Genomic DNA, 24,195 nt, shown 5'->3' with positions numbered 1-24,195 from the left:
GTTGCTTAAGGCCTTGAACATCTCCAGGGAGGGGGCATCCCACATCCCCCTGGGCAACCTGTTCCAGGGTCTCCTCACCCTCACTGTAAAGAATTTCTTCCTAATCTCCAGGCTCAATCTCCCCTCTTCCATCTTCAGTCAGCCACCCCCCAGCAGGCTGAGCAGCAGACATCTCACATCCTCTCTGCTAACTTCCCAGTGACCTCTGTTCCTCTTCCAGCTGGCAGCTATCTCCCTGAAAGCTGGGTGACCAGAGCTGTGTGCAGTTTTCCATATGGAAACTGAGCCTCCTGCAAAGACCCAAATGCTTCTCCATTCACACTGGAAATGCCTCCTCTGCTGCCCTCACTCTTACCCTTCAAAAGAGAAACTGAGTGAGGCTGGCAAGGTTTGCCTTTAGAAAAACCATGTTGCATTTTATCCCATGCTGGCTTTCACAGGCTCACAGCATGTCAGGGGTTGGAAGGGACCCAAGGAGATCATCCAGTCCAACCCCCCTGCCAGAGCAGGACAATCCTATCTAACACAGATCACACAGGAACACATCCAGACAGGCCCTGAAAGGCTCCAGAGAAGGAGACTCCACAACCTCTCTGGGCAGCCTGTGCCAGGGCTCTGGGACCCTTACAGGAAAGAAGTTCCCCCTTGTGCTGAGGCAGAGCCTCCTGTGCTGCAGCTTACACCCATTGCTGCTTGTCCTATCCCAGGGAGCAGTGAGCAGAGCCTGTGTGCCCCCCCCCCCCTCCCCAGCCCTCAGATGTTTATAAACACTGATTCAATCCTCTCTCAGTCTTCTCTTCTCCACACTGAACAGCCCCAGGTCCCTCAGCCTCTCCTCATCAGGCAGTGCTCCTGTCCCCTCATCATCCTCGTAGCCCTCTCCTGGACCCTCTCCAGCAGATCCCTGTCCCTCTTCAGCTGGGGAGCCCAAACCTGCACACAGTACTTTCCCCCTGCACCGTGCCCACAGATGCCTAAGGAGCCATTCAAGTGGCTCTAACAGATGTGCAAATAGCTAACACTTGAGCTGCACTCCATCCAGCACCACCTCGGAACCAGGGCCTGGGAAATTCTGCACAGGACTCAATGCACTGCCCTGAAAGCCAGAGCAGATTAAAGGTTGCTGCCACCCTGTGCCAGTGTGCACATGACCACGGGTGAAGCAGCTCAGGGAGTTACCTGGCCAGGAAAACAGCACCGGAGCAGAGTGCCAGGAAGGTGTGACACCAGGGAGCATAAAGGTAAACAGGACAGCTCCCTGCAGCAGCCAGGCACAGACACACAGGGTGCCTTGTGTTGGAAGGGACTGCCAAAGCTCAGCCAGCCCAACCCCCTGCACTCAGCAGGGACATCCTCCACTGCAGCAGGTCGCTCACAGCCTTCTCCAGCCTTGCCTTGAACATCTCCAGGGATGTGGCCTCAGCTCCCTCCCTGGGCAGCCTGTTGCAGTGTTCCAGCAGCCTCATGCTAAACAACTTCTTCCTCACATCCAGTCTCAATCTGCTCTGCTCTCATTCCAAGCCATTGCCTCGTCCTGTCCCTGCAGGCCTTTGCAAACAGTCCCTCTGCAGCCTTCTTGCAGCCCCCTTCAGGTCCTGGCAGGCTGCACTTGGCTCTGCCTGCAGCCTTCTCTTCTCCAGGCTGAACACCCCCAGCTCCCTCAACCTGTCCTCAAAGCAGAGCTGCTCCAGCTCCCTGAGCATCTTTGTGGCTCCATCAGCTCCATGTCCCTCCTGTGCTGCGGGCTGCAGAGCTGGCTGCAGTGTAGACACACAAGTTGCAACAGAGAGTGCAAGAACCGGACAGGGACAAGCAGCTGGAAGACAGGGCTGGTGAGAAGGAATGCAGAAACCTGGACTTAGACCTCAGTTACAGTGAAACCACACCCAGCATCCAGCAGCAAGTCCCTGACACTTCAGCGCAGGTGTCCCTGCGTGTGTGGCTGCCAGCAGCTTCCAGCACAGCAACAGGGGCACCCTGAGCAGCCCCCGCTGGGCAGGAGCAGCAGGCAAGGAAGTTCTGTACCCACTGCTGCCCACTGTCACCCTGCTGAATGCTTCTTTGTCTGGCTCCTGCCACTCTGCCCTTGCAGTCAGCCTGAACAGCACAGGACTAGGCTAGGAGGACCTCACATGCCAGACACATCCTGAAGCTTCACCTGAGAAACCCTGAAGCCAACGAACAGACCTGCAAAGTGTTAGGGGCTGGAGGTGTTGAAGCCAAGCCTGGCTGAGGCACTTGGTGCCATGGTCTGGTTGACTGGCTAGGGCTTGGGTGCTAGGTTGGGCTGATGAGCTTGGAGCTCTCATTCCAACTGGCTGAATTCTACTAAGCAGAGGAAAGATCACCTACATGTCCACCCCCCTGCCAGAGCGGGGATCACCCAGGGCAGTCTCCCCAGGAACACATGCAGGTGGGCTTTGGAATGGCTCCAGAGAAGGAGACTCCACAGCCTCTCTGGGCAGCCTGTGCCAGGGCTCTGCCACCCTCACAGGGAAGAGGATTCTCCTTCTGTTCCCCTGGCACCTCCTCTGCTCCAGCTTGCCCCCCACTGCCCCTTGTCCTGCCATTGGCCACCCCTGAGCAGAGCCTGGCTCTGTGCTCCCCGACACTGCCTGCACAGCTTTAGCAACGTGCCATGAGGGCAGCCCTCAGGCTCCTCTGCTCCAAGCCCAAGAGACGTTAGGGGAAAGCCCTGGGAATCTCCTCAAACCCTCTGCAAAGTCCAGCATGGAAACATCCAAATGGAACAGGAGGGCAAGACAGTTTTTCACCTTGGTCTTTTCAGAGCAGGTGGTGCAAAGCTGGACAAATGAGGGTTTCACACGGAGTGCCTGACAGAGAGCAACCCTCTGCAATGCCTTCCACACCTCAGTTCTGAGCTCAGAGCTGCACTGCAGTGCAGCCATGCTGCAGCTTAAGCTTTAGTTTCAGTTCCTAATACTGCAACTCATACATTCATGGAATGGTTTAGGTTGGAAGGGGACCTTCAAGATCATCCTGTTTCCAACCCCCCCTCTGCCATGGGTAAGGACACCTCCCACCAGAGCAGCTTGTTCAAGGCCTCATCCAGTTTGGCCCCCAACAGCCTCCAGGGAGGAGACATCCAAGACCCCCCTGGGCAACCTGGTTCCAGTGTCTCTCACCCACCCTCACTGCCAAGAATTTCTTCCTAATCTCCAGTCACAATCTGCCTCTTCAAGCTTCAATCCATTCCCTCTCATCCTGTCCCTACAGCCCCATGTAAAAGGTCCCTCCTAGCTGTCTTGTAGCCCCCTTTTGGTACTAGAAGGCTGCTCTAAGGTCTTCTCCAGGCTGAAGAGCCCCAACTCTCCCAGCTTGTCACCTAGGGAGGTTCTCCAGCCCTCTGATCATCTTTGTGTCTCCTCTGGACCCCCTCCAGCAGCTCCATGTCTCTCCTGTGCTGGGGGCACCAGAGCTGGAGGCAGTGCTGCAGGTGAGGTCTGAGTAGAGCAGAGCAGAGGGGCAGAATCCCCTCCCTGTGGTGCTGCTCTCCCTGCTCTGGCACAGCCAGCACACAGCTGGCTCTGAGCTGCCAGCAACCAGTGCTGGCTCCTGGGGACTCTGTCACCAACTGACACCCCCAAGGCCTTCTCTTCCAGATTGCTCTGGGGCCACCTGACCGAGGTGCAGCACCTTGCATTTGGCCTTTGATTAATACAGCACATTACAAAAAGTTCTAAACCAAAAATAAACAACCTTGGGGCCCCATAGGTACAACCTGAAAAAGATTTCTCCTCAGCTCTGCTCTGCTGAGACCCCACCTGGAGTACTGCAGCCAGTTCTGGAGCCCCTGGGACAAGAAGGATGTGGAGATGCTGGAGAGTGTCCAGAGCAGGGCCAGGAGGATGCTCAGAGGCTGCAGCAGCTCTGCTGTGAGCACAGACTGAAAGAGTTGGGGCTGTGCAGGCTGCAGCAGAGGAGGCTCCCAGGTGACCTTCTTGTGGCCTTCCAGGATCTGAAGGGGGCTGCAAAAAAGCTGGGGAGGGACTTTTTAGGCTGTCAGGGAGTGCCAGGACTGGGGGGAATGGAGCAAAGCTGGAGGTGGGGAGATTCAGAGCAGACATGAGGAGGAAGTTGTTGAGCAGGAGAGTGGTGAGAGGCTGGAATGGGTTGCCCAGGGAGGTGGCTGAGGCCCCATGGCTGGAGGTGTTTCAGGCCAGGCTGGCTGAGGCTGTGGGCAGCCTGCTCTAGGGTAGGGTGTCCCTGGGCATGGCAGGGGGTTGGAACTGGCTGCTCCTTGTGGTGCCTTCCAGCCCTGATTGATTCTGTGAATTAAAGACTGGCACAGCCAGGTATTGCCCCTTGCTTCTCCAAAGGCAAAAAATGACACACTACAGCTCCAGATCTGTATTAATTTAGAGGACAGATTTTGTATCAGCCTAGAAATACCACTAGCAATTAAATTACAATCCTTCCCCCCCCCCCCATTTTAAGCCTTCCATTAGTTTCAATTAATAAGGGACAGTTACAGATATTTTAATCTCTCCTCTCTTCATCTTTATTCCTCTAAGAATGAGGGGGCAGAGTCTTCTTTCCACCAGCAGCCTTCAAGAGTCCCTAAAACAGTGCTGCTTGCTGGCTCCACAGCTCCTCAGGTATTAACAGAGCAATTACCACCCCGAGTGCCCTTTGGCAGTGTTGAAGACATTGACTGACTCTTAAACTGGCCTACAGCTTCCTTTTTACAATGCCACAGGGTTGAGGAAACTACTTCTCTCTCTTTCCCCTCCCAGGTTTTACCCTATCAGATGGCAAAAGCAGAGGAGGAAAATGAGGTTTGTGTGCCTCAAGTTCATCCCAAGCTCATGACTTCAGCGTGCTAGGGAGGCAGCTGGAGTCCTAGCAGCCACCGTGACTAATGGGGGTAATGCAGACCTAAGACCATTTCCCTTCACCTCTTTTATGATACCATCACAAAACAAAGTCAGCTCTGGCTGAGGAATGCAAAGTCCTCGGTGGACCTGCATCCACCAACCCACGCAAGCGTGCATGCCCTGCTCTAATTGCAGCCCTGCATACTTCCAGCAGGGATGAGAACCTTCCCTTGGGAAGCTCTAGGCACCAGTCAAATGAAATCCCATTACCTGCAACCTGCTTTGATCAGTGGGGCAGAAAACAAACACACCAACAGCTCAGCTCTCCCGAGTTCAACGAGGTACAGCACAGCCCCCCCACTGCAGCCTGATGGGTGGCTCTCCAGTCGCAGCTTTTGACTCAGCTGAACGAGTTCATCAAGACTTGCTCTGCTCTCCTTTCCCTTCTGTGCAAAAGGAGTCTCCATCTTTACCTCTGCCAGACCCCACACACGTGAGGAACTCAGCTTCCAGCATTAGCTTCTGACTGGTACTGAACCCAGCACCTTGCCTCCTCCATGTGTGACACCCAGTTGGACAGCAGGGGCACAATGCAAGCAACTTCTGCAAGCCCTCAGCTCAACAGAACAGAAGAATCACAGAATATCTCTGCTTGGAAGAGACCTCCGAGATCATTCAGTCCAATCCTTCACCCAGCACTGAAAGATCAACACTAAACCACGTCCTTCAGTGCCAGGTCCCCACGCTGCTTTAACACCCAGCACTGTCACAGGCAGACATTCACATGTTTCAAGAACCCCCTCAGTTGAAGATATATTTGCTAACATCCAGCCTGAACCTCACCTGGAGCAGCTTGGAACCACCTCCTCTGGTCCTGTCCCTTGCCACCAAGGAGCAGAGGGCTGTTCCTCCTGGCTGCAATCTCCCTTCAGGTAGTTGTAGAGGGCAAGGAATTCTCCCCTCAGCCTCCTCTCCTCCAGACTGAACACCCCTAGCTCCCTCAGGTGCTCCAGGCCCTTCACCAGCCTCCTTGCCCTTCTCTGGACACGCTTCAGCCCCTCAATGTCCTTCCTGTAGTGAGTGGCCTGGAAATGCAAACGAGGCAGCAAACCGAGGACATGACAAGCAAGGCTCCACCTGACAGCAGGCTGAGCAGGAGGCCAGGGCAGTAGTCCTCACCGAGGAGGCAGAGCAAAGCAGGAGGTTTTGACAACCTGAGTGCAGCTAGTGTTTGATAAGCAAGGGCTCAGCCTTTCCCTGCTGGCAGATCCTGCAGCTGTATCTGGCTAGCACTCAGTGCCACGAGGCTGCTGAAGTGAAGAACAGCAGCACATCCTGAAGTGCAAGACCTCCTCTGTCACCCTTGGCAGTGCTTCACACGGGAGGCACGGCACAGACCACAGCAGATGCAAGAAGCAGTCCCATGAAAGGAGGTGCAATGACAGCTCTACCCACAGGGGCAGGCAGCAGCATGACCTCACCCTGCGCTCTCAGCCTCTGCCTCGCTCTGCTCCCCCTGGCATTCACCCTAAGAGAAGGTGACCCAGATGCAGCACAGGCCAGCTGCTTCAACACTTGCTTCTACACACAGCTGCAGCTTGCAAACACAGTTGCAGTTACCTAGAAACTTCAAGCTATTGGGTCCACAAGGGACAACTGCTCTCAGGAGTGAAATAAAACAGGATAGAACAGGAACATGCACATTAACAGAGATGCATAGAAGGGTTTGGGAAGGGACCTCCAAAGCTCATCCAGTCCAACCTCTCTGCAGTCAGCAGGGACATCCTCCACTAGAGCAGCCTGCTCACAGTCTTCTCCAGCCTCACCCTTGAACATCTCCAGGATGGAGCTTCAGCTACCTCCCTGAACAACCTGTTGCAGTGTTCCAACAGCCTCATGATAAAGAACTTGTTCCTAACCTAACTCTGCTCTGCTCTCAAGCCATTGCCTCTTCCTGCCCCTGCAGGCCTTTGCAGACAGTCCCTCTGCAGCCCCCTTCAGGTCCTGGCAGGCTGCTCTTGGCTCTGTCTGCAGCCTTCTCTTCTCCAGGCTGAACACCCCCAGCTCCCTCAGCCTGGCCTCACAGCAGAGCTGCTCCAGCCCTCTCATCATCTTTGTGGCCCTCCTCTGGCCATGCTCCATCAGGTCCATGTCCTTTGTGTGCTGAGGGCTGCAGAGCTGGACACAGCAGTGCAGGGGAGGTCTGAGCAGAGCAGAGGGGCAGGATCCCCTCATTTAAATGCACTTTGTTCCCTCCTGTCCACTGTCACAACCAAACTGCCCAGCACCGCCTCTCTAACTAACTTTTCAAAGGCAACGTTTTAGCAAACCACAGCACATTTCAGGGCAGGATCAGTGCCATGGTCTGGTTGATTGGCCAGGGCTGGGTGCTAGACTGGACTGGGTGAGCTTGGAGGCCTCTTCCAACCTGGTTGATTCTATGATCCTGGCTCACAGAACCTGAGACTTCTCATCCTGCCAGTTTTCACTGCACGGGCAGTGCAGCACATGTCACCTTCTCCTGGTCTTGTTTGCCACAGCTGCCAGAGACAAGCCATTTTTCCCCTCCAGATGCCTATTTCCCTGCCTTTGATGTCACCATTACACACTCACTGGGTAAGAATGATGCTGCCTAGAGAATGAAGGAAAAATGGCTCTGGAACATCTAGTAACACCCACTGGCAACTCAGCTGTCCTGACTTCTCTGTAGATACAGCTACACTTTCAGACTTTTATGGCCCTGACCCTCCCTTGTGAGTGGCCAGAGCACAGCACATTGACATAACTGGCATGCCTGGCCTTGCTCTCCCAGGAAAAGGCACATTTCATTCCTCCAGCACACGGCCGAATTGCTCATCTTCCTTTCTTGCCACCCCTCTGAGAGGACACAGCTCCATTTACTCATTGTTCAAGGGCAGGAAGATAAAGATGAGCTGCAAGAGCGATGTCAGAGCAAGGCACAGGACTCTAACCCAAACGAGCAGCACTGACCCTGTGCCTACAGGAACACTCCTGTCTTCTGCAAGGAGCCCAAGGATAAGGAAGAGCGCAACAGGGCACCAAGGCCTCCTTCAACACAGAACTTGATGGTGCAAAGAAGTTCCTGAGCAATTGGAGAGATGAAGCCACCTCTCTCAAGCACTTGTGCATCTAGGAAAACACACTGGGACACACAATTTGCCACAAAGACAGAGGCAGTCCCATTTCTTATTGCCTGCTCTCCACAGCAACCTCTCTCTGCACCTAGAGACCCTTCAGAGTGCAGCCTCCTCAGTACTACCTGCACCATCCATGCTGAGCCTCCTCTTGCCCCAGTGGGTTGAGGGCTAAACTCCTACACTGCCACAGAACTCAACCTCTGTGTATTCTACTACACATTAAAAGTGGTAGAAACAATCTTTTATGACCATGTGTACAACAAACAAGTAAATGTCAGATGTGTAAGTGCCTTTCAAAATAAAGGAGATTCCACACAGAAAAAAACCCACACCTCCTCCTCACCACCCCCCCTACACTGCTCTTCAGTCTTGGACTTGGGTTGAGAGTAGCTCTGAAGAGACTTGGGCTGTTGGTTGCTGAGCTCACAGGACAGGAAACTGTTGTGAAGACCCAAGGGAAGATTCATGCTCCTCAAAGAGCCAGCACTGCTGATCACTACACCTGCAGTTGGGGATTGAAGTGTAACCAGAAATGGAGAGAGGGAATTCTGCCACTCTGCTCAGCTGTGACCTCCCCTGCACTGCTGTGTCCAGCTCTGGAGCCCTCAGCACACAAAGGACATGGACCTGATAGAGCAGGGCCAGAGGAAGGCCAAAAAGATGATGAGAGGGCTGGAGCAGCTCTGCTGTGAGGCCAGGCTGAAGGAGCTGAGGGTGTTCAGCCTGGAGAAGGCTCCAGGCAGACTAAGAGCAGCCCTGCCAGGACCTGAAGGGGGCTGCAAGAAGGCTGCAGAGGGACTGTTTGCAAGGCCTGCAGGGACAGGACAAGGCAATGGTCTGAAATGAGAGCAGAGCAGACTGAGGAATAAGTTGTTTAGCATGAGGCTGCTGGAACACTGAAACAGGTTTGCCCAGGGAAGTAGCTGAGGCTCCATCCCTGGAGATATTCAGGTGAGGGCTGGAGAAGACTGTGAGCAAGCTGCTGTGTGAAGGATGTCCCCTGCTGAGTGCAAGAGGGTTTGGACTGGAGGAGCTCTGGAGGTCTCTTCCACTCCAAACCATTTTGTGTCTCCATAAATTCTTGTGGGTACAAAGCATACATGCCAAAAAGTTCATGCACACTTATTTCTTGTAGCTGCCCTGCAAGAGAGTGAGCAAAACATCTTCCTGCAATCTCTCCTCCCATCAGTGGTGTCTGTGTTAGTTCAACACTGATCTGGGAGTCTATTTCTACTCTGAAGTGAATTTGGAGGTGAAATTGCAGGCCACCTTGTGGTAGCTGGGACCAATAACCCTGTCAGACAGGACTACAGGGTCTGCTAAGGATCGCAGAGGACAATTCCAGCCCTCAGTAACCCTGTGATTCTAAGTCAGCCTTGTGCCATCTGTCCTCTGATGAGATCTGAGCAGATCGTGTCCTGACATGGCCAAGATCATAAGCCTCTCTCTCTAGAGGGTTGCATTTTAGGTCCATAAACTCTGCTGTTGCATTCATTGATGAAGCAGCAACCACTTCTCTACCTCCAGTCACAGCCTGTGCAAGGCTGAATCTGCCCACAGATCACGCAGGCACAGGGCAGGGATCAACAGGGCTCATAGGTCCCACTGGGCACCACCTGGGCCTGACCCAAACATGATCAGCAGCAGGACCACAGGATGTTAGGGGTTGGAAGGGACCCAAGGAGATCATCCAGTCCAACCCCCCTGCCAGAGCAGGACCATACAATCTAGCTCAGGTCACGCAGGAACACATCCAGACAGGCCTGAGAAGGCTCCAGAGAAGGAGACTCCCACAATCTCTCTGGGCAGCCTGTGCCAGGGCTCTGGGGACCCTTACAGGAAAGAAGTTCCCCCTTGTGTTGAGGTGGAACCTCCTGTGCTGCAGCTTACACCCATTGCTGCTTGTCCTATCCCAGGGAGCAGTGAGCAGAGCCTGTCCCCCCATCCTGACCCCCAACCCTCAGATGTTTATAAACATTGATTTAATCTCCTCTCAGTCTTCTCCAGACTAAGCAGCCCCAGGTCCCTCAGCCTCTCCTCATCAGCCATGCCCTCCTGTCCCCTCATCATCCTCATAGCCCTCCACTGGACCCTCTCCAGCAGATCCCTGTCCCTCTTCAACTGGGGAGCCCAAAACTAAGGTAGTACTCAAAACGAGGTCTCACCAGGGCTGGGTAGAGGCAGAAAAGAACCTCCCTTGATCTGCTGGACACACTCCTCCTAACACACCCCAGGATCCCATTGGCCTTCTTGGCCACCAGGGCACATTGCTGTGCCATGGGTGTTCCTCCACCAGCACCCCCAGGTCCCTCTCCACAGAGCTGCTCTCCAGCAAATCACCTCCCAGCCTGTACTGCTGCAGTTTGTTATTCCTCCCCAGGTGCAGGACTCTGCACTTGTCCTTGTTGAACCTTCTCTGGTTCCTCTGTGCCCAGCTCTCACTCTGCCCAGGTCTCTCTGGATGGCAGCACAGCCTGCAGCTGTATCACCCACACCTCCCGGCTTCATGTCATCAGCAAACCTGCTGAGCAGACTCTGTCTGTCTGTGCCCTTATCAATGTCATAGATGGAGATGCTGAACAGCACCAGACCCAGCACTGATCCCTGAGGGACTCCACTGGTCACAGCTCTCCCACTGGATCTGGCACTATTGATCACCACTCTTTGCGCTCTGAGCATCAGCATGGCCGAGCGGCAGGCAGTGAGCTTCACACGCCAAGCACCAGCATGCAGCCAGATGGAGGTGATGCTTGGGGACATGGCTGAGGGTGAACCTTGTAGAGCAGGGTTGTTGGTTGGACTTGGTGATCCTGAGGGGCTTTGCCAACCTGAATGACTCTGAGATTCTGTTCCACCTGAGACAACAAAGAGGTAGCTTGGCACCTGAAGGTCACACACTCCTACACCATCTCCTGCAAATGGGATATGTTCTCAGGAAGCTAATTTATGCTTTCATGCTGTATTCTGTGAGTGACTGCCCTTATTTGAGGCCACTGGGTCACTACATCAAATCCAAGTGCAGCAGCAGAAGCTTGCAGCCAGGAGTGGATGACAAATGGATTGTTCCTTCAGCAGCAGCCCATGGCTCTGATGGCTAAACCATCACATGAAGCCATAGTCTAAGCAGCAAAGGTTATTCAGTCACAGTTGCCTGAAAGCCCTGCCTGCATGGTCACCACAGCCAGGCACACAGCTGCTGTTCTAAATCTCACCAATCACCCTAGGACTGCAGCTCCACGACTGCCTCTTCCTAGAATCCAGAGGTTAGCACCAGTAACAGCTGTGGGATTGCGATCCAATAAGCCATCCTGTCGCTCAAATGTGTCATCCTGGCACAGCAACAGGTTCTGTAACCCAGCATGAAAATCTGCAGTGAGATTCTGTGGTTAGGAACCAGGCTGGATAGATTGAGATAAGAAATTAGTGAGGGTAATCAGCTGCTGGAATAATTTACCTGGGGAACCAGTGCAGTCTATCACTTGGTATCTTGAAATCAAGACCGGGTACTTGTCTAATAGAATTTTGGATTTGATGCAGTGATAACCAGCTGAGAATAGAAATACCTGCCAGAGGTCAGAGCAAGGTGTCTGTCCCCGAGTGCCTGGGACTACTACATCAGCTGTGTGAGAAGAGGGAAACAATTCCACTCTGTACAGCTCAGGAGCCAAAAGGACCGAGCACAATCACGCACTTGCACTGAACTCACTTCCAAGCACTGCACTAAAAGATAAAACAGGGGTCGAGCCAAGGAATTACAAACCTTAGCTGGCATCACTACTGAAATAGGCAGCAGTGGTTAAATTCAGGTACACAGGAACCAAGCAGTCACCATGTAAGATACCAAGTGAAAGAAAGCAACAGTAACTCAGAATCAAATCTTCATGGGGGAGGGGACAACGTGACTCCAGTTCTGAATTTTAACCCCCTTGCAGGCACCTGGTTAAATTTTGCCTGCCAACAGTCATGGAGAGTGAATCTGACTTACAGGAATACAAACTACCTCACTGAAACAGCACACTGGAAACTAGACTCCAAAGTAGACTGCATATAGTAAACAAACCAACTGGGGGAAGGGAAAGATAGACAGATAGATAGATAAATAGACAGACAGATAGATGCCACTTGAAACAAGCAAACTGTAATAAAGTGTAACACTCAAGAGAATAAGAACAAAACCATCTATCTCAGCTTAACAGGACAAAACAGTAAGTCTCATGGAACACTCCTACCAGCAAAACCCATCAGGATGCACACAAGGGCTTCCCAGAGGAAGCATTTGAGTCCCACTGTTTCAGACAGAAGAACAGGAGGCACCGTCCCTGGAGGTGTTGAAGCCAAGCCTGGCTGGGGCACTTAGTGCCATGGTCTGGGTGATTGGCCAGGGCTGGGTGCTAGGTTGGACTGGATGAGCTTGGAGGTCTCTTCCAACCTGGTTGATTCTGTGATTCAGCAAAGGCATCAAACTGCACCCTAGTCGCCATGAGCAATAATGACACCATCCAACCCCACTGACAGACCCATCAGGAACAGGCAGAGCAATGCTACCCTCAGTCATCAGCCAGCAAAACGAGCTCCTCCATGGAAGCCAGAGGAGCTTCCCAAGCACTCACAGCATCTGAAAATGCAGAAGAATTTGGATTTGGTACAACTTCCAGCTGCTGTTGGAAGCTGCACATGCGTTGTACATACAGCTAGGATGCCTCCTCCTCAGCCAGCGCCACGGCAGCTCTGAAATCTGGGTCACCCATACATTACTCTCCCCAACCAAGTCACCTCCCCTCCTGTGCAACCCTTGAGCGGGACGCTGCCTTTATCCCAGCCGTCTCCAACAAGTCATCTCAGCTACAGGAGAAAACTCCAAAACGCCAAAGAGTCAGGTCACAAAACGTCAGCAACACGTTACAGAGGCGGCTTGGGCAGAGGGCACACAAGGAGACACCAGCATTGGCCACAGCCAGCGGCTCCTTGGCAAAACCTGCACTCAGGCAACGCAGATGAGCTGAGTGCAAACCTCCTCTCCTGACCGTGCATCCCCTACCAGATTTGAGCCAGGTCTTGTGTGACCTCTGAGAATAAACGAAGCGTCAAGCACAAGGGTAAGACGGGTGGCCGGCAGGGGAGGGTGGGTCAGGCCAGAGCCAGGAAAGCTCGAAAGACCCTGCCAGCAGGTTGTCTGGGGTGCTGAGGCTGCCCTGAGAGCTGCAGGAAGGAGATGGTAAGCGAGAGGCAGGCAAGTATCTCGCCTTTGGCTCCTCTGCCTTCCCTCTGTGACAGGCCATAAAAGTCACACGGCGCCAGCCCAGCAGGGCAAGGAGGACAACAAGCCGTGTCCAGAGTTCAAGCGCAGCGCTGGGACTCCCGGCCCCAGCCGGCCCGGCGGCAGCTGCCAGCCCAGCGCACACCGTGGGATCCTCTCGCTGCTGCGTGGGAGGCACCACTGCTGCGAGAAGAGGCTCCGGCTGCTGCCAGCTGAGCCTGGGACCGGGCCTGTGCTCCGGGCCCTACCTGCCGCCAGCGGCAGGAGGTGCGGCGGCGGAGGGGGCCGAGCGCTGCCCGCGGGGTGCGGAGCCGCCGCCGTCCCGCACAGGCCGCCGCCAAAGCTGCGGCCACCCCGGGGCCGGCGGAGCAGCTCCCCCTCGCCGCTCCCTCTGGAAGCGGCTGCCCGGCGGGGCTCACGCCGCGCCCGCTCTGCCCCGGCGGCAGCGGCTCCCCGTTCCCGGGGGTCCCGGCACTGGCCCTCCCCGCGAACCCACACCTGTGCGCCGCGGGCCCGGCCGCCGAGGAGCGCAGCAGGCCCACCGGCCCGCCGCGGGAGGGGCGAGGGCTCCCTGCCCGGAGATCACTCCTCCCCGCCGCCCTCACCTCCTAAAATGGTGGAGTTCTCCCTCTCTTTCGCCCCTCCGCCCCACTCCCGGAGCCCGCCCGCTGTCCCAGCCGCGGGGGCAGCCGCCCCTCCGGCCCGGCCCGGCCCGCACGCAGCGGGGCTCCGGCGCCAGGCCCGCGCCTCACCCCGCCTCTCCCGGCAGCACGGCAGCCCCGCTCCCGCTCCCGCCGGGCCGGGCCGCCCCGGCCAGCCGCCTGTACCTGCGCCGCTCTCACATCTCCGAAGCGGGTTTGACGCTAGCCGCCCCAGACGCCGCTGCTCCCGCGGCCCCCCCAGCCTCGGCAGCCGCCTCCCCGCCGCCCGCGGGGCCGCAGGTATGTCATGAGTGCCGCGGCGGGCAGGTGAGCCGGGCACACCTACAGGAAGGCAGGCGGGCCGCGCTGATTGACGGGCGGGAGCAGCCGGCCGCCAGCGGGCCGCGCTCCGACGGCACGGCACGGCGCGGCACGGCACGGCACGGCACGGCACGGCACGGCACGGCACAGCACGGCACAGCACGGCACAGCACGGCGCGGCGCGGGGCAGGGCAGGGCACGGCGCAGCTGCCGCCGCCGAAGGGCCAGCGCGGGACGCGGCGGCTCCGGCTCCCCGGCCGGGCGCAGCGCGCTGTGACCTCTCGTCCGTCCGTCCGAGCGTGAGGTATTTTACTTTTATTTGTTGCTCTGTTTTCTCTCTCACTGCCGAGGGTTTAAGCGAGCGCGCCCAGTGCCGGGGGGGACCCGTCCTGGCTCCGTGCAGCGGGGGCTTGCCAACGGCGGACCTCGGGGGTGCCGAGATGACACCCGAGGTCGTCAGATAGATGTTAAGTGGCTTAAACGCCTGCCTTGGGAAGAAACTGAGCCGGGTGTGGGTAGAAAATTTCCGTAGGGCGTATTAAAATCCGAACCCCCAGCGACCATCCCCAGGCAGCCCACGGGCAGGTGGCCCGAGGAGCCCTACCTGCGGCAGAGCTTTCGCTGCTTGCTGTGCTCAGCCCTGCACTGAGCGGGGACAGCCTTGTCGGTTCCCAGCAGAACTGTGTCGCTGGAGGTCCCGTTCAACCCCTCGCATTCTCTGATTCTGTGATAGGTGCAGATGGTCCCTAGGGAAACGTCCGTCCTGCAGCGGGGTGGAAGGCAGCTTGGCAGGGGAGAGGGAGCACGGCTGGATACCAGGCAACGCGTGTTTGGGAGCGGCAGGGCAAAGGGATCCTGCAAAAAGCGGCAAATTCAGGAATGTTAGGGGCTTCATTTGAGAGAGTAAGTTGGTTGGCTCTCCAGCACCCCCCGGTTCCATGATTTGCAGTATAGATGCCTGGATTTGCTTCAGGAAGCAGACCAATCCTGTACACTTCCCCACGGTAGAGGTCTTTTGCTCACAAAGAATGCAAGATGAGCAGAGGGTTATGCTAGACAGGTGACTGAGGAAAGCTTTGCCTATGTTCTGTTTCCAGTCTCCTCAGACTGCTCTCCTCTGCCATTTACTTGATGAATCTTTTTTTTTCCCTCCCATCTCCTTCCTCAAGTCTTCCAGATGGCTTTATGCTCCAGGATGTGCTCCAAAACATCCAGCAAAACAGAAAGGGCAGCTTGCCCCAACCACCAGAGAAATCCTTTGCCCCATAACCAGGCAATCCACAACCTTCCCTGCTCTGTGTGACTTGTGCAGGGTCTCCCAGGCAGGAAAACTCCCTCTGGAAGCAACAGACTGAAAGCTCTGCCCAGCCAGCAACAAAATTGTACTCATGCTTGCTACTGCTTTCTGATTCAATTAATGCTTTCAATTATTTGTGTGGATGAATTATGGGATCATAGTGGATTAGCTTCTGCAGTTGAGATTCCTATTCCACATCACTGCATTTCCAGTCAGCTGAGAGGAAAGGGATGCTTCAAATTCCCACAAGCCAGGAGAGTGGGGAAATCAGCTCTGGTTCATGTCTCTCTTGGGTTGGTGCTCAGACCTCTGGGGCATTACATAAATAGGCGATGCCTCTTCCTACTACATTGTATGAGTTCCTAGCAGCTGGCAGTGGGCTGGAATTGGGCATCCTGACTGGAAAACGTCACCCAGAAAAGGACAATTCATTGTCTAACAAAGGCTTAACCTTTACTGCTCTCCCTGGCACCTCCAGCTGGTGCAGAGGCAGTTTTGTGTTTGCCTTTGTGAATCATATCCGGAGGTACCTCACTTTCCCTGCCCATTGCACAGAGAGTTTGAGTGCCTAACTTTATGCATCAGACAGGGCTGAAGGAGTGCCTGAAAGACATCATGGGCAGGTATCCCAATGCCTAGGCATCTTTTTGTGGGCCAGACTCTCTGCTGACTTAGTGGGAAGTGGGCTCCTGATTTCTGTGTGCTAAGTTAATGCAGGCTCATTCAGGTACTGCTTTTAACAAGGCCAAGTGCAGGGTTCTACACTTTGGCCACAACAACCCCAAGCAGCACTACAGGCTGGGGACAGAGTGGCTTAGAGCAGTCAGGCAGAGGGGGCCCTGGGGGTGCTGGTAGAAAGTAGCTGAAGATGAGGCAGCAGTGTGCCCAGGAGAGCCAATGGCATCCTGGGCTGGCTCAGGAGCAGTGTGGCCAGCAGGACAAGGGAGGTTCTTCTGCCCCTGTGCTCAGCACTGCTCAGGCCACACCTTGAGTGCTGTGTCCAGTTCTGGGCTCCTCCATTCAAGAGAGATGTTGCAGTACTGGAAGGTGTCCACAGGAGGGCGACAAAGCTGTGAGGGGCCTGGAGCAGAGCCCTGTGAGGAGAGGCTGAGGGAGCTGGGGGGGTGCAGCCTGCAGCAGAGGAGGCTCAGGGCAGAGCTCATTGCTGTCTGCAGCTGCCTCAAGGGAGGCTGTAGCCAGGTGGGGTTGGGCTCTGCTGCCAGGCACCCAGCAACAGAACAAGGGGACACAGTCTCAAGCTGTGCCAGGGCAGGTCTAGGGTGGATGTTAGGAGGAAGTTGTTGTCAGAGAGAGTGATTGGCATTGGAATGGGCTGCCCAGGGAGGTGGTGGAGTCACTGTGCCTGGAGGTGTTGAAGCCAAGCCTGGCTGGGGCACTTAGTGCCATGGTCTGGTTGATTGGCCAGGGCTGGGTGCTAGGTTGGACTGGATGAGCTTGGAGGTCTCTTCCAACCTGGTTGATTCTATGATTGATTCTATGATTCTCCTGCCAGTGACATGGAGGAAAGGTGAATGGAGAATAGGTGTGCCAGAAGGTTTTAAACACAAGGACAAGACTTCTACCTGTCAGCCAGAGATAAAGGCACAAGGGCAAGGGCTTGTCTGGAGAGTCCCTGCCTGGCAGTTGTGTAAGGCAGCAAAAGTTACTGTTAGTTTTCATAGAGTCATAGAACCATGGAGGGTTGGAAAAGACCTTTTAAGGTCATCTAGTCCAAACATAACCCAGCTACCTTTATGACTAAACCACCTCTACAGCTTCTGGAACACCTCCAGGGATGGTTACTCCACCGGCTCATTGGGCAGCCTGTTCCAACCCCTCACCACTCTCTAACTAAAGAAGTTTTTCCTCATGTCCAAACTGAACCTCCCCTGGCACAACTCACACCCATTTCCTGTCCTTCTGTTGCTGGTTAGGTGCAGAGACCAACACCAGCCTCACTCCAGCATCCTTAGCATGTTCAGCAAAGGTGGGAGCATGGCATTAGGAAATCATCTTTTGTGCTCCTAGCAGCACTCTGCCCCAGTTCCATCCTGTTCTCCTTTGCTCGCTTGGACACCAGTGTGCTAGGAGCTGCTTCTTCCTAGCTGAGGTCCTCAGATGGCCATGTGCATCTAACACCCCTCACTGTCAATACAGGCTGGAGGAGGAGGTAACAGCAGCCCTGAGCAAATGGACTTGGGGATGCTGGGGGATGAGAAGCTGGACAGGAGCCAGCAGTGTGAGCTTGCAGCCCAGAAGGCCAATGGCAGCCTGGGCTGCATCCAAAGCAGCATGGCCAGAGATGGAGAGAGGGGATCCTGCTCCTCTGCTCTGCTCAGACCTCACCTGCACTGCTGTGCCCAGCTCTGGACATGGACCTGATGGAGCAGGGCCAGAGGGGGGCCATGAAGATGATGAGGAGGCTGGAGCAGCTCTGCTGTGAGGCCAGGCTGAGGTGTTCAGCCTGGAGAAGAGAAGGCTGCAGGCAGAGCCAAGAGCAGCCTGCCAGGACCTGAAGGGGGCTGCAAGCAAGCTGCAGAGAGACTGTTTGCAAAGGCCTGCAGGGACAGGACGAGGGCAATGGCTTGGAATGAGAGCAGAGCAGATTGAGGAAGAAGTTCTTTAGCATGAGGCTGCTGGAACACTGCAACAGGTTGCCCAGGGAGGAGTTGAGGCTCCATTCATGTCTTGTAATGACAGGATGAGGAGTACTGGGTTTGAACTGGCAGAGGGGAGGTTTAGATTGGATGTCAGGAAGAAGTTGTTTGCAGTGAGGGTGGTAAGACACTGGCACAGGTTGCCCAGGGAGGCTGTGGCTGCTCCCTCCCTGGAGGTGTTCAAGGCCAGGTTGGATGAGGCCTTGAGTGACCTGTTCTAGTGGGAGGTGTCCCTGCCTGTGGTGGGGGGTGGGAACTGGATGAGCTTTGAGGTCACTTCCAACCATTCTATGATTCTTATCTGTGAGCAGCCTTCTCTAGTGGAGGATGTCCCTGCTGACTGCAGGGCTTTGGACTGGGTGACCTTTGGAGGTCACTTCCAACCTGGGTGATTCTATGGCTTTATGATTCTGTGGCCTGAGTGTTGGTGCTTGTGGTATTAATGGCTCAGAGCAGCCCTTCACTTTGCTTCCTCTTGTTGTCTGCACACAAAATCCTTTCCACAAACCAGTTAATGTCCTGTGGAGCAATAAAGCTGAGTCCCTGTTAATTACCATTTTGCACACAGAAGGCTGGATTTGGAGGCTCTTCAGTGGCTGTGCCATCAAGCTGAGTGCCATTCAGGGATCCACACATTCAGAACTCTCCCTGAGACTTGGACGTGGGGCTTGGGGGCGTTCTTTGGGCTGTCTTTTAGGGGGATGGAGTTACACATCACAGTGGAAGGTTTTTTCATCCTAGCTTTTTTTTTTTTGCAGAGGAGGACAACAAAGCTGAAATGGGCCTTGTTACATGCCCAGGGTCCTTCCATGAGATCTGCCCTGGAGGTGAAGTCTGCAAGTCTTCCATCTTGTGGGATCAAAGAGCAGACAGTGATGTGGGTCAGGAACTGGTTACAAGAGAGAGTTCAGAGGGTGGTGATCAGTGGTGCCAGGTCCAGTGGGAGAGCTGTAACCAGTGGAGTCCCCCAGGGATCAGTGCTGAGGCGAGTCCTGTTCAGCATCTCCACCAATGACATTGATGAGGGCACAGGCAGACAGAGTCTGCTCAGCAGGTTTGCTGCTGACACCAAGCTGGGAGGCTTGGCTGAGACAGCTGCAGGCTGTGCTGCCATCCAGAGAGACCTGGACAGACTGAGAGCTGGGCACAGAGGAACCAGAGGAGGTTCAGCAAGGACAAGTGCAGAGTCCTGCATCAGGGGAGGAGTAACAAACTGCAGCAGTACAGGCTGGGAGGTGACTGCTGGAGAGCAGCCCTGTGGAGAGGGACCTGGGGGTGCTGGTGGAGAACATCCATGGCACAGCAGGAGGGAGAGGACAGGCTCTGCTCACTGCTCCCTGGGATAGGACAAGCAGCAATGGGTGTAAGCTGCAGCACAGGAGGCTCTGCCTCAGCACAAGGGGGAACTTCTTTCCTGTAAGGGTCCCAGAGCACTGGCACAGGCTGCCCAGAGAGGTTGTGGAGTCTCCTTCTGTGGAGCCTTTCCAGGCCTGTCTGGATGTGTTCCTCTGTGATCTGTGTTAGATAGGATTGTCCTGCTCTGGCAGGGGGGTTGGACTGGATGATCAACTTGGGTCCCTTCCAGCCCCTAGCATCCTCTGATCCTGTTTCAAAAGAGAGCAGCTGCTGATCTCCTGCCATTTCTGAAGTGAGGTCCCATCTTCAAGTGGTTCTGTACTGAAGAGTTAGAAGCTTCACTTTAAAAGCTGCCACCCAGGTTGGATGAGGCCTTGAGCAGCCAAATCTAGCTGAGAGGTGTCCCTGCCCATGGTGGGGAGGTTGGAGTAGATGATCTCTGAGATCCCTTCCTGCTTAAGCACCCCTCTGATTGTTGTGCACCTCGCTGTGGAGTCTGGCCCAGCGTGCACACACACATCTATGTCTACAGAATCTACAGCAGTGCATCCCTGCACCTGGGCTGGAACAGTTCTCACTATCAACACAGCCTGAGCTGAGCTGAGGTGACAGGAAGCAGCCTTTTGGAAAAGGGCTTGAGGGTGCTGATGGGGGAGAAGCTGGACAGGAGCCAGCAGTGTGAGCTTGCAGCCCAGGAGGCCAATGGCAGCCTGGGCTGCATCTAAAGCAGCATGGCCAGAGGTGGAGAGAGGGGATCCTGCCCCTCTGCTCTGCTCAGACCTCACCTGCACTGCTGTGTTCAGCTCTGAAACCCTCAGCACAGGAAGGACATGGACCTAATGGAGCAGGGCCAGAGAAGGGCCAGAAAGATGATCAGGGGCCTGGAGCAGATCTGCTTTGAGGCCAGGCTGAGGGAGCCTGGAGAAGAGAAGGCTCCAGGCAGAGCCAAGAGCAGCCTGCCAGGACCTGAAGGGGGCTGCAAGAAGGCTGCAGAGGGACTGTTTGCAAAGGCCTGCAGGAACAGGACAAGGCAATGGTTTGGAATGAGAGCAGAGCAGATTGAGACTGGATGTGAGGAAGAAGTTCTTTAGCATGAGGCTGCTGGAACACTGCAACAGGCTGCCCAGGGAGGGAGCTGAGGCCACATCCCTGGAGATGTTCAAGGCAAGGCTGGAGAAGGCTGTGAGCAAGCTGCTGCAGTGGAGGATGTCCCTGCTGAGTGCAGGGGGTTGGGCTGGCTGAGCTTTGGAGGTCCTTTCTAACCCAACCCATTCAGTCTGAGAGGAACAGAGGAGCCTCTCAGTGTGCCACATGCACTGCAAGCAGAGGACAAGGATGCGGTCCCTGGCTCAGCCAGCTCACAGGCTAAGCCTCCCATGTGAGATGCCCACAGTTTTCCAAAGTAAAACCCCTCTTTTTTTTCAGTTCTTCTCCTGTCAGGTCTTACTTGCAATATTATGCTTGCCTCATTCTTACTTCAGTGCAAAGAAGATGAAAAATGCCAGAGTGTGAACCACAGAAAGGACCCTTTTTGTGGGCAAGGGACAAAAGCTTCCTTCATGAATCCTCTGCCTTTGCTCTGAGGAAACAATTCTGCTTCAGTCTGCCTCTTCCAACAACAGCATCACAGCTCCAGACAAACAATACCTCCTCAGCACCCTCTGGATGGTCAGGGTTCTCCTGAGGCTCACATCTGCCTTTACAATCCATCACAGAATGGTTTGGATTGGAGGCACCTCCCAAGGTCATCCAGTCCAAGCCCCTCTGCACTCAGGGACATCCTCCACTGCAGCAGCTTGCTCACAGCCTTCTCCAGCCTCACCTTGAACATCTCCAGGGATGGAGCCTCAGCTACTTCCCTGGGCAACCTGTTGCAGTGTTCCAGCACCCTCATGCTAAAGAACTCGTTCCTCACATCCAGTCTCAATCTGCTCTGCTCTGTTGCTGTGGGGATTTGTTTCTCATCTTCTCATTCATACACTTTGGGTTTTTTTTCTTTTGTGAATGCTGTGCTTTAAAATACACTCTGGAGCCATTCCAAACCCATCTGCATGTGTTCCTGTGGGACCTGCTCTAGGTGCTCCTGCTCTGGCAGGGGGACTGGACTTGGGTGAGCTTTGAGGGTCCCTTCCAACCCCTAACCTTCTGTGATATAAACTGTGCTGGCAAAACAATGTGTTTCTGAACTTGACTTCTGAGCAGGGTTACTGACTGTGGTGCTGCAGACATCTCGTTGGGCAGAAGAAGACAGAACTTCATTTAGAGTGGATAACTGCGTTGTTGTTACCCCAAGGGAGCAGGACACAAACTATTCATGGAATGGCATTCATCTTTAATAAATACTTTACATAACAGATGCAAGCTCTTCATGGAATGGCATTTATTTTTAACAACAGCTTTATGTCCTGCTGGCCACTTGGGACTCCAGGAACTACAGAGGGCAGAGCAGCGTGGGCCAGCAGATGGACAGAGGGATCCTGCCCCTCTGTCAGGGTTGGAAGAGACAAAAAGGATCATCCATTTCCAACCCCCCTGCCATGCCCAGGGACACCCTACCCTAGAGCAGGCTGCCCACAGCCTCAGCCAGCCTGGCCTCAACTACCTCCCTGGGCAGCCCATTCCAGCCTCTCACCACTCTCATGCTCAACAACTTCCTCCTCACCTCCACTCTGACTCTCCCCACCTCCAGCTTTGCTCCATTCCCCTCAGTCCTGTCACTCCCTGACACCCTATAAAGTCCCTCCCCAGCTTTTTTGCAGCCCCCTTCAGATCCTGGAAGGCCACAAGAAGGTCACCTGGGAGCCTCCTCTGCTCCAGCCTGCACAGCCCCAACTCTTTCAGTCTGTGCTCACAGCAGAGCTGCTGCAGCCTCAGAGCATCCTCCTGGCCCTGCTCTGGACACACTCCAGCATCTCCACATCCCTCTTGTAATGGGGGCTTCCAGAGCTGGATGCAGTACTCCAGGTGGGGTCTCAGCAGAGCACAGCAGAGGAGGAGAATCACCTCCCTGGCCCTGCTGGCCACACTGCTGCTGCTGCAGCCCAGGCTCTGCTTGGCTTTCTGGGCTGCAAGTGCACACTGCTGGCTCCTGTTCACCAGCACACTGAAGTAGTGAAGTGCACACTGCTGGCTTCTGGTCCAGCAGCACCCCCAAGTCCCTCTCCTCAGGGCTGCTCTCCAGCCACTCACTGCCCAGCCTGGATTGGTGCTTGGGATTGGACTGGATGATCTTTCTGGGTCCCTTCCAATCCCCAACACTGTGATCCTGTGAGGTTTAGAGGCCTGCTAGAAGCCTGCTGCCCCCCAGCCTTTGCTGGAGGTAGGTGTGGGGCAGAGCCAGTGAGGGCAGGGGCAGCAGGAGGTGTTTTGCATACCAAGCCATGCTACTAAATGTGCTTTTCTCTCTCATTTTTTTCTTCCTTGGCAATTATTTACAGTTCACTTCGTTGTAAGAATGAATCAGGTCACTGGCATTTAATCTCAGCTGGAGTTGTGAAACTTCAAATGGCTGCAGGAGATGGGTTGCTGTGGTGACCTGTATGTGTCATCCAGGGTGATGTGGTTCTTGCAGGCAGAACATGTCCTTGTGGCTGCAGCTTTCCTGCTGTTTCTCCTTGCTTAGGTAGAAAGCTTCTCTGTGTAGTCATTGGGAAACTGTTAAGCCTTCACAAATTTCTTGGAGTCATAAAATCAGAGTAGGTTAGGTTGGAAGGGACCTCCAAAGGCCATCCAGTCCAACCCCCCTGCCAGAGCAGGATCAGCTGGAGTAGGCCACTCTGACTTTTGTACTTCAAACCTTTTCAAAGCAGTCCAAACCTGTTCCCAAAGATGAGTGTTTGAATGCAGAGACATCCTTCAGCAGAGCAGATTGCTCAGAGCCTTGTCCACCCTGGCCTTGAGTGTCTCCAGGGATGACACCTCAACCAGTGGCAGTGTTCTGTGCAGCAGTTGTGGTTTGTGCTGCAGGGTAGGGGTGAGAACAGCTTCTCCTGAATTCCCTGCCAGAGGGATGGATGATTCACACTGCTGTCTCTTGCCTTTTTCTCAGCTGGCTGTACCTAATGCAGCCCTGACATCTGGGTGGTACAGAGTCATAGACTCACAGAATGCTTTAGCTTGAAGGGACCTTCAAGACCATCCAGTTCAAAACCCCTGCCATGGGCAGGCACACCTCACAGCAAACCAAGGTCACCAAAGACCTCATCCAACCCAGCCTTGAACACCTCCACAACCTCCCTGGGCAGCCTGTGCCAGTGTCTCACCACCCTCACTGGAATTTCTTCCTCATCTCCAGTCTCAATCTGCCCTCTTCAAGCTTCAATCCTTTGCCTCTCATCCTCTCACTACTCACTGTAGACAGCAATGAGCTCTGCCCTGAGCCTCCTCTGCTGCAGGCTGCACACCCCCAGCTCCCTCAGCCTCTCCTCACAGGGCTCTGCTCCAGGCCCCTCACAGCCTTGCTGCCCTTCTCTGGTCTCGAGTGTTCTGGTGAAGGTCAGCACAAGGTACAGAGGTAGCAGGCAGTGTACGACCAGCAGCAGAACTGCAAGAGCTCTGGAAAGCAAAACAGAAGTCCAGGTGAGAAAGATTAATTACTTGGAGTAGGGGGGGAGGGGTTAGAGAATGGTGATGTCACCTCTAAATCACCTCTTCTTTCTAGCACACTTAGG

General features: G+C 54.8%; 1 long non-coding RNA gene across 1 annotated transcript; it reads left to right on the top strand.

The window, feature by feature from the left end:
* The first annotated feature begins 14,429 nt into the window (after positions 1-14,429).
* On the top strand, positions 14,430-21,878 carry LOC135174496 (uncharacterized). The gene is made up of 3 exons (XR_010301946.1): positions 14,430-14,519; positions 18,928-18,996; positions 21,728-21,878. It is a non-coding gene; the product is annotated as an uncharacterized LOC135174496 (long non-coding RNA).
* The last annotated feature ends 2,317 nt before the right edge of the window (positions 21,879-24,195 follow it).

This window comes from Pogoniulus pusillus, chromosome 4, assembly GCF_015220805.1.
Source record: "Pogoniulus pusillus isolate bPogPus1 chromosome 4, bPogPus1.pri, whole genome shotgun sequence".
Taxonomy (NCBI): Eukaryota; Metazoa; Chordata; class Aves; order Piciformes; family Lybiidae; genus Pogoniulus; species Pogoniulus pusillus.
This window is presented reverse-complemented; position numbering and strand designations above follow the sequence as displayed.